The following is a 10,219-nucleotide window of genomic DNA, read 5'->3' as shown; positions in this document are numbered from 1 at the left end:
AGAAGCAAATGATGGTCAAATAGGCTGCATCCACGTGACAACATTAAAAGCCTATCAAACTGAGATAGAGGCCAGAGTTCTATGGAAGAATTTGCCGGTGAATTGCCATATCGAACAGGTTTTGTCCTGGTTAATGGTTGATATCTCTGCAAATACAGGAGCTGTCCACGTGAAACAAAAACTGTCACAAAGATTGATGTCTTCTCCTTCAGCGCAATTGAACTAAATGCCCTTTTTTCATTCTAATATAAAAACAATGACGACCTTATTCAATCACACAGGCAGGATTATTGTCTGCTGTAAGGACTCTCAGCCTCAAAGGTTTCACACATCCCAATTCTTCACAGGGATGATTTTATAAGCTCTGTTCACAACCGTAATGCAAAAAAAAAAAAAAAACCTAACCTGATACCAGTTCATGATAAAAAATGAAATGCACTTATTTTTTCTCCCACAAACGTCTGCTTTTACGATATACTGCAGAGAGAAGATAGAACTAATGCAATTTCGGTACTTCAAAAGCAAGTTTGTGAAGCCAATCTCAAAGGCATAAAAAATATATAAGATTGAAAATGAGTGGATTTTCTGTTTGGAAATTTCTTTTAAGAGCTATATACGCCTTTTCCCTCCATCAGAAATGAACTGATCATTAGTGGGCTTTAGGACAGAAGAGAGTCTGCAGTATTTCAGGGATGCTCATCCTCGACGCGCTCCCTGCAAAGTAATTACCAAAAAGTGAATCTCACGGGGAGCCGCTGTGTTTGTGTTGTTGCACAGTCTGTTCCTGTCCTAACCTGATAACATGGGGTATTTGTAGTTTAGCACGCGCACGCACACACGCACGCAGGGAGTGTCCAACCATCATTTTGGTTGCATCACTTTGTTTTCACAGCTTTTGCCACGTCCTGCATTCATTTGCGCTCTCCTCTTCGGCGATCCCAGTGTTATTACACAGAGTTACATCTTGGGGCTACAGATCTGTGAACAAAAGGGCAGTGTGTGTGCACAAGCTTGGGGGGGGGGGGGCTTTTATGTGTTTGTTTAACCATCAGTCAGCAACGGCAACAACGTTTATTAATGCATGAAGCTGAAATGACTTTTGGGATATATTCTGCAGCATTGGTAAAAGCTGACCGCTGCAAAAATCCTGTAGTGCAAACCAAATGTCCAGAAAAAGCACTGTACAAACCAATGCATGGTAACACTTTACATTACGGGCCGGTAAGTCAGTGGTACTTACAGTGGTAATTACAGGATAATTACTAGGTTATTATTGTGGTACTAAAAGTCATAGGGGGTTAGGGAGACACAGAGTTACCACTGTATCTCTCATTACTAGGAGATACAGAGGTAACTCTTTGTAATGAAGGTCATACTTCTATGTACTTTGGTACTTTAAATGATAGTTTCTAGTAGTTTCAGTGATACATCTATGGTACTTATTGGTACTTCAAGAATACTACAGCAGCAATTCATAAGTAGTAAATGTGGTACTGCTACACATACAGATGTAATTTCTAGGATTGTGTGACTATAAAACAACATAAAACAGCATTAGGGAAAACAAGAAGTACAACCTTCATTACAAAGAGTTACCACTGTATCTAGAAGTACATAACTTGTAATTCTCACTATAGTATCCTTTAAGTACCACAATAAGTACCTAGAATTACCAGTGTAAATGCCACCATAAATACCACTGTAATTACCACTGTAAGTACCATTGTAAGTACCACTGTAATTACCACTGTAAGTACCACTGTAAGTACCATTGTAAGTAACCACTGTAAGTACCATTGTAAGTACCACTGTAATTACCACTGTAAGTACCATTGTAAGTACCATTGTAAGTACCACTGTAAGTACCACTGTAATTACCATTGTAAGTACCAAGGACTTACCGGCCTGTAATGTAAAGTGTGACCCAATGCATTATTCTTAATATTAGTCCATACATGGCTAACGTGCGGTGTGGGGTATTTACATGCATGAGTCTCGTGTGTTTATTAGAATGCAGTGTACCAACCGTGAGGGGAAAAAAAGTCAATATGTTTATTACTTTACTGTTACTTGCAGCGAGTGAGCAACTGTATTTTTCAGAAACAGTGTGACTCAGAACCTGTTTGTGGCAGTTGGAAAACAAAACAGTCGCAGTTGTTCACTTCCAAATTACAGAACAAGCTGTTCTTCTGATTCTGTTTGTCAAACAAATCCCTTTTTCCAACACAAATATAAAATCACCGGCTTTGTCGTGTTCAGCAGGTTGTTTTACTGCATATCTTCCCGATCTTGAGCCATCCATTCAATAGAGTGAGGCCTGTTCCTCCATGTCACTAAACTGAACCCTCCTCACCCTGGGGGACTATAACAAGGACTTTATAACCACTATGAAAATCGGAGAATACATCAACATAAATCACGCCGAGGTAGAAAACACGCCACCGACACAAATGTAAAGCATTTCTCTCTCCGCTCTCCCCATCCATCTGCACACCTCCGATAGCTGCGCCGCATCTACATTTTACTATGCGCCTGTGCCACCGCTGTGACTAATCCTCCTCCCGGGCGTCGTGTGATGCTTCCTCCATGTTGCTAAATAAAAAAATGTAAAAAGGCTGACGGTTCATTTCTTGGCTCCTCTGTGCATGGCTACAAGCTAAATTCTGTGCTTCCCCATTTCCCCGTGCTAAGACACAAGCTGAGTGATGTGCACACTGCTGTCAAAACTCCAGCCTGTCAGACCCATATGGAGCACCGCCCCGGCTGATTGAAGGGGTCACAATTGGATATAAGTGCCCGGGCTGTTTGTGGAAGTGGACGATAAATCATGTGACTCATAGTTTTGTCGATTCACTCATTTTATGGCTGTTTTTTTTTTTTTTTTTTTTTTCAGGGAAAGGAAAGAAAGAAGCCAATCGAGGGGGCTGTTTATAAGCGCTATAATTCTGTCATTTCTGTCTATAATAGGATTTATAGACTGTATGTTAATCCACTGGCAGAGCGCGGTATCTCTCAAGTTATGCATTAATGTGTGGCAAAGCTGCATTGGTGAGTTTATTTTCTTGCAATTTCATGGCGCCATATCGGGTTAAATCTCATAATATTGTTTGTGAAAGTTATTTTAAAAATCCCTGTGTCTCGTAAACCCTTTATGGGGCATAACACAAGTTTATATAATATATTTGTTTCATTATCGTGTAGAAAATCAGTGTGAGCGAAGTTACCATATTAGATTCCTTGCCCTAAACTGGTAAAAAAAAACATGACTGTAAATGAAGTCGCCATATTTATATTTATACCTGATGTACAGCAGGGAGGCCATATGTAAAGTCTGCGGACATGACCAAAAATAGTCACCTACCCCACAAAGGGTATTAAAGGTACATTATGGAACTTTTTATCTGGAAGAAAAACGTTTGTCATTTCTGTGTATTTGAACTTTCAGTGACCCAGCGGCTGTATGAGCGGTTATGGTGCCTTTACTTTCCATCACAGTGGCCTCTGTGACGCTCCAGGATCAATCGTTGGTAGAGTTTCTGGAAGGTTTTCACTGCTGACAAGAACCCCACCAAAAACAATTGATCTTGGAGTGTTGTCAAAGCCGCCATGATTGAAAGCAAAGGGTCACAAAAAGGTCAAGTACGCACAAATATCAAGTTTTGTCGGATAAAAAGTTGTATGATGCACCTTTAATACATTTATTATTATCTTACAGTGTCAAACTATTCTTTGTGGGAAGGCTAATTTGAGCATTTAACAATATAATATCCTATAGGGACTAACGCAGTATGAGGAAACAATCCCGATATCCTACAACTTAATGAGAAACATAATTTGATCGATAGTTATGACAAAAAATATCGAAAAGGAAATCCAATATGCCACATAATGAATATACAATTCAGCGTAAAGGAATATGGATTTGTGTTATATTAAAACCCATTGACTTTTTCTGAAGCCCTCGTATATATCCAATGTGGAACAATAGTTTAAGGCTGTATTTCTGACATCCAGCCTAGAAATTTGTCATCCTTCGTGGCCACACTAATGAATGGTAATGCCGCGACTATGTGCGTGTGTATTAAAGTTGACTGTGTAGAGGGACCAGAGCGCTGCATACAGCGCATACCCCGTGGCCCATGGGTAACGAGTACATGAAGTAAACTCCAGGAGACAGCTCCCCACAGGGTCAAAAGTAAGACTTGGTAGTGTTGGGAGACGTCACTGCAAATATGTCTCATACAGAGAGGAGCAGCAGGGAACATGCTGAGCTGTGGTTCCCACATCCACTCACATTTGGGTGTGAAGCCAAAATATGTTTTCTTTCGATGACAGCTTCTTCGCGCTAAAGGCTTTCCTCAAAATCATGACTTAAGCAAAAGTAAAATATGACACAGCAGATCGTTCAGAGAGAATAAAATGCAAGTAACTACAGCAGCAGTGGATGACTCATGTTATACAGAAATAAAAGTGTCAGTTTCAGCTGTTGCACTTTTCTAAACATGAGCATTTCCATCCCAGCTTGTATATTGCTGTTGACTCACTCTCAGCCCTTAAGTACAGTATCCATGGTAAGAATCAGAATTTTTTCAATGACGAAGTTAAAAGCAAACAAGAAAACTACATATTTTACAGAACTAAATCTTAAGCCCTGACCATCTGCAGCAACAACAAACCACTACAGTTAAATCCAGCTGGTTTCTTTTTTCCCCCCGATCAGTGCATTCATTGTTTCCCAGGCCAAATATATCCTTTTCCGATTTTAGGACAAATTTCATCAATATGACCTGCCTCTGATGAGAAAAACGAACACTAACAAGATTTATGGAGACAGCTTCGCGGCAATTAAGAATCTGTTTACAAAAATGACCTCCTCTAATTACTCTCATTGGGAATAAATGCGCTATCGATGCTAAGGAGCCAACCCAGAAACCTAAATCTAATATGGCTGGGATGTACGATGCATTGGCTCCTATTTCCAGTGCATGTGTGGGAGTCTCGGCAGCAGATGGTTGCAGCCCCTGACATAGCGGGGCCAACCTGACAGCCAGTCGCGTGGCCAGCGTCGTCTCTCCCTCTGCCCGACCCGAATGGCAATTAGTGTTCGAGGAAATAAAGCAGGACACCCTCGGCTCACCTCCTGATTGGCTGCTGCGCGCCATTCGCTTTGTCTCTGTCCTCTTTTTGTCACACGGAAATGAGTGCAAATGGAGCAGGAGGCAATGGGGCAGTGAAGAGAACGGGAGGTTTCTGAAACAATAGGGCATGTAATTATGTAACTACGTTTCAGATGGACAATGGAGCCAGAAAAGTGGGTTTGGTAATGTGGGCAATTTCAAATGAGTCACCATAAACAAAAAGGTAGATGTCTTTAAATGGATTATTGGGGAGCACAGTGGCACAGCGATTAGTGCTCTCAGCTCGAAGATGGAAAGTCCTGGGTTCAATCTTTCTGTGCAGCGGTTACATGTTCTCCCCATGTCTGCTCATAGGTTTCCTCTGGGTTCCCCTTCCACTAAAACATGTACAATGTGGAAGCTGTCATCAAAATAAAGGGGGGAAAAGAATATAGACACGTGCTCTAAAATTTCTATGGACCGCCTTTAGCTTTGACTGTTTCAATAAGCTTCTGCCATGCCGAAACATCCAGCGGTTTGAATTTTTCACTTGGATCTTGTATTAATGATGGGAGAGTGTGACCACCGGGTAAAGCCTTCTCCAGCACATCCCACAGATTGTCAGTGGGGCTAAGATTTGCGGCGGCCAATCCATGTGTGAAATGGGTGTTGCATGCTCCCTGAACCACTCCTTCACCATGTGAGGTTGATGGATCCTGGCATTAGTCATCTTGGATTATGCCGTGCCATCAGGGAAGAAGTAAGAAAGTGCTTTATTTGTCACGAAATTGTGTTCAGGTGTTAGTCCTGAGCCGCTGCGACTGACCCGCGCCGCCATTGTGGGCCAACCTGGACAGCGTGTTTATGGAGGTAGAGGAAACCGTAGCACCTGAAGGAAACCTGGCTGGCTGTTTCAGAGCATGGTGTCCTGCACTGGTCAGCTCCTGCGCGGGTCCCTCCACGCCACTTTCACCATAAGCTCGTTCCAGCTCAATAATAGCCTAATCTGTTTCATCCTCTAGTGATCGTCCATTAACCAGCACAATAGTAGGTTAGAAGGCATGTGTGGCTTAGCTGCGAGTCTTGCCCGGATACCTCCTCGTTTACCCCTTTTTTGCTTCCTGTAGCGCCTTTTCTTTGAGATAGTGACAGTGTTGCTGAAACTTGACCTGACCGACTACAGCAACTCCAGATCATAACACTTACTCACAGCCAGTCATATAAACAGTGGTGCAGTTCAGCTAATAATAATATACAACTGCCATTATAACTTCTATGGGACAGAAAATTACAACTAGAAGTAGAATTTTTAAATATATCAAATGCAGTACAAGTATCCAACATCTATTCATGTCACGTTTGCACTTTATTTTTAAGCCTTTAGACTTGCTTGTTGTCAAAGTCACGTTCATACTTTAGAGGTGGTACCCATAGCCTTCGAGCTACATTTTAACAAATTGATTAAAAATGATGTCCCTCCATCCTCAACAACGCCGCAGCTGGAGACCACCAGCATGGGAGCAAAACAACTTTGTAATGAGTTTAGGCCCCTCGCAGTGCTGCTGTTATGAATGTAATTATGCCGTGTGCATCTTTTGGTCCGGCTCACGGGCACTTACCCAGATTATTCCAGCGGGCGCTGGGCTCACCGCGGAGAAAACGGCTTGGTGCCCGGCGTGCAAACACAGCTCCCAGCCATTGCACTTCCAAATATAGGCTGCATCACGCTGAGAAGTCTGTGATTGGGGTGGGAAGGTGACAAAAACACAAGAGAAAATAGAAGTCTGCTAAAGCCTATGGGATTAGAGCACGCAAATGAATGAGAAGTGGGTGGATTACCATGCTAAAAGCTTGTTTGTGGAGGCGCTCCATCAGCCAGGCCATCATAAATGACTGTCTATACTCTACAACAAAAACACTGGCGAGGCTACACTTGAATTAAACAAAGTTGTCGTCATTTTTAAAAACAGAAAATATGTCATGGGCAACAATGTATTATCAAACCAAGACAAAACATACGGAAAGGAACAGGCCACCGTTTTTTCATACTGAGATATGTACCTGAGCTTAGATGAATTGATGTGTACCTGTCGGGTCTTTACGCGTGCGCTCAGTCACGCAAAAACACCAAACAGCATTTAGCCTCTCCTCCTCTCCTCTATGGACCCAAACGTGGGTGAAGTTAGAAGCGACCAAGCTCTTCCACGTTTTCCCTACTTAAATACGTGAGGAGTTACACGATCCAAATATAGTTTCACAAAATTAAACATGTCGATTTTCTAAGCGGATAGAAAGGGGGTACTATATTGTAAGGCGTAATAACACCTTAGGAGCACTTCGACTCAACTGCGCAGACGTAGAAGCATCAACTCGTTCAAGCGTTTTTACATACATATCTCAATATGCAAAAACAGTGGCCGAGTCCTTGAAGGCTACACCCACTGGTACTGGTAGCATACAGTAACGGCATCCAATGTCCTGTGATTCACTGTGACCAGGGGCGGACTGGCCATATGTCCATTCTGGAAGAGCACAGAAGGGCCACTGGCTCTAGGGCCACCGGTCTGGCCTCTCACTTTACCTTACCCTTACCCCCGGGCGAAACCGAGCTTTACCCAAATCTAAAAGCTTAAAAGAGAAGCATCCAAGAGCCAAAAAGGTGCTGGAAATGCAACAAAAAAGTGACAAAAAACACAACAAAATGTGCAAAGCAATGTAAAAAGCGATGAAAAAACAATAATAACATGAAAAACCCCTGAAAAACAAGAGACGAAAACACAATGAAAAAGTGACAAAAACATGACAAAAATGCAGCGACAACATGACAAAAAAGTCACCATCACTTTTCTAGATTTTAGCTTTCAAACGAGACGTTACAGCGTTGCTCTCCAGTCAAGAAGCTTTTAGATTTGGGCAAAGCCGAACTGGAGAAAATGCTCTCGGTTAAGGCGGGGGGTAAGAGGTTAACATATGTATTTGTGGAAGTGTCACATGTACGCTAATTTGGGCCAGGCTGACCAGAGTCCAGGGCTGTTTTTCAGTCCCTTTCCACCCCTGACTGTGACAATGATGGAAAAGGAACTCAGCAGAAAAAGGCCGCTACAACTACAGCATGAAGACTGTTTATTACATTATATCAACTCGAATGACTCAGTCTGACATATAATAGTAAAGGCTCCTGGTGGCACCTGCTGACTTTTCATTTCAGAACTTCTCATTTGGAGTAATAGAACACCTCATATAGCAGGCTCTCGTGATCAACCTATTAGTGCACAACTTTCTCTCCTCTAGTTAATCACCCATAAGAGATGAATGAGAGAGAATCCTTTCTCTGTAGGGCCTTCTTTAATATGCTGCTGCGCCAGGCTCCAGTCTCTCCATTGCCTAGTGCCTGCCCTCTCTTTCCCTCTCTCTCTCTCTCCCTTGTCGTTTCTGCCCTGGCTCGTCCCTGCCTTCCATCAGAGACGAGCCCCCTCTCTCTCTTACTCCCTGGAGACTTGAACTAAAGCTGAGCTGACAAGTGGGTTCAGCTGCGTCACACTGTCCTTACAAACTGTGGCTGGAAAATACGAGGGAAAACCCGTGCGCCCTAGGTTAATTTAACATTCTGCACTTTACCTTTTGGTTCACGCTAGCTGCGACTGCACACGCTTGGGGGGGGGGTGTGGGTCCCATCCCCATAGCATGCTATTTCACTCTCAAAAATGAATTTTAGTACGAAGTGTGGCGGTTTACCCCTAGGTCACATCCAAATCTCCTGAAGCTACACAAACACTCCAATTTCACTCGCAGGCGCGTATGTGGATGCAGGGCGCGCAGAGGCTTCTAAATATGTATCAAAGCAAGCTCCTCATCACTCAGGTGTGTCAACAGCAGCCTCGGTGAGCGCACTTCTCACTCCCGCCTGGATCAAGTCAAATCTTGCCGCTGCCTCGATCATGTTTCTTCCCCCACAGCCCGGTGCCCATCCCCCCCTCGGCTACCGCTGCCGAGGAGTGCCCTGGTAAATAATTGAGGCATATTCCCCTCCGCTGGGCTTTCTCACACTACATTTTCTCATCTTTTTTTTTTTGGCAGATTTTGGTGAGAATGTCCTACAGCTACAGGCCTATTCATTTCGCATATTCTGACGTAATAAACAAGAGCCACTTCAACCTATTAGGTGATCATTAGGCTTACGGGTTTTGCGCATAAGCCACATCGCTATATCCTAGACTTGGCACTGACTTTTAATTTTTAAAATGTAATTAAAAACCCACACGTATATATAAAGTCAGCATACCCTTTTCGAGCCACATTAAATATTTCATCGTGATATTAAGGCAGGCTTTAACTGAGAAAGACGACAGCTGCAATATTTAATAGAGCCATGCCTTTTCAGTAATAAAAATGATGTAATGAGCTGCTAAATCTGAGAGCTATATTAGGAACTGCCTTTGAGGGGCTGCGCTCAAGTCATGATGAGGGATTTGCTGACATCTGCTGTCACTTTAATTGAACTGCATTTAGCAAAAGGCTGCCCAATATCCTTTTATTTACTATCTTTTAAATTACTGACGTTTGAAAAATAATATCCAGTTTCAAATACCTTTTCATCTATAATAGCTCAAAGTAGCCCCTGCTAATAGAGCAGAGCAAGAATTAAATTTGGCATGAATGTGCCATAGGGCCGCAACCCAAAAATACAAATTAGTGTAATATCCAAAGCCAGGGGTCGTGATAATGATATTTCAGTTTTCTTTTTTCTTTTTTATCTATTATTTTCAGTTAGTTCAATGTGACTTTAGCCCATGAAAGGTTTTTGCCAAACCTCTACATCCGGACCTGCTCTATTGGAAGGACTATGATGAGGTCACACACACACGCACAAACTTTGAGACAAGGTTATACAAAATATCCTGCGATAATGAGGATAGTAATTATTGGCTCTAATATTTTTATGTTCAAATATCAAGCATTTAAAAGGCAAATACAGATGGACTCAGAGAGCATACCAATTGGGCACTTTCATCACAAAGTAAACGATTGTTGGCAGTTTTCCCTGCACCCCCTGGTTTCACCAACAACAGAAATGCACACAAACAAGCGGAATTGAGGAACAG

This window comes from Gobius niger (genome assembly GCF_951799975.1).
Source record: "Gobius niger genome assembly, chromosome: 18".
Lineage (NCBI taxonomy): Eukaryota > Metazoa > Chordata > Actinopteri > Gobiiformes > Gobiidae > Gobius > Gobius niger.
The sequence above is the reverse complement of the archived record's forward strand: the minus strand, read 5'-3'. Positions refer to the sequence as shown.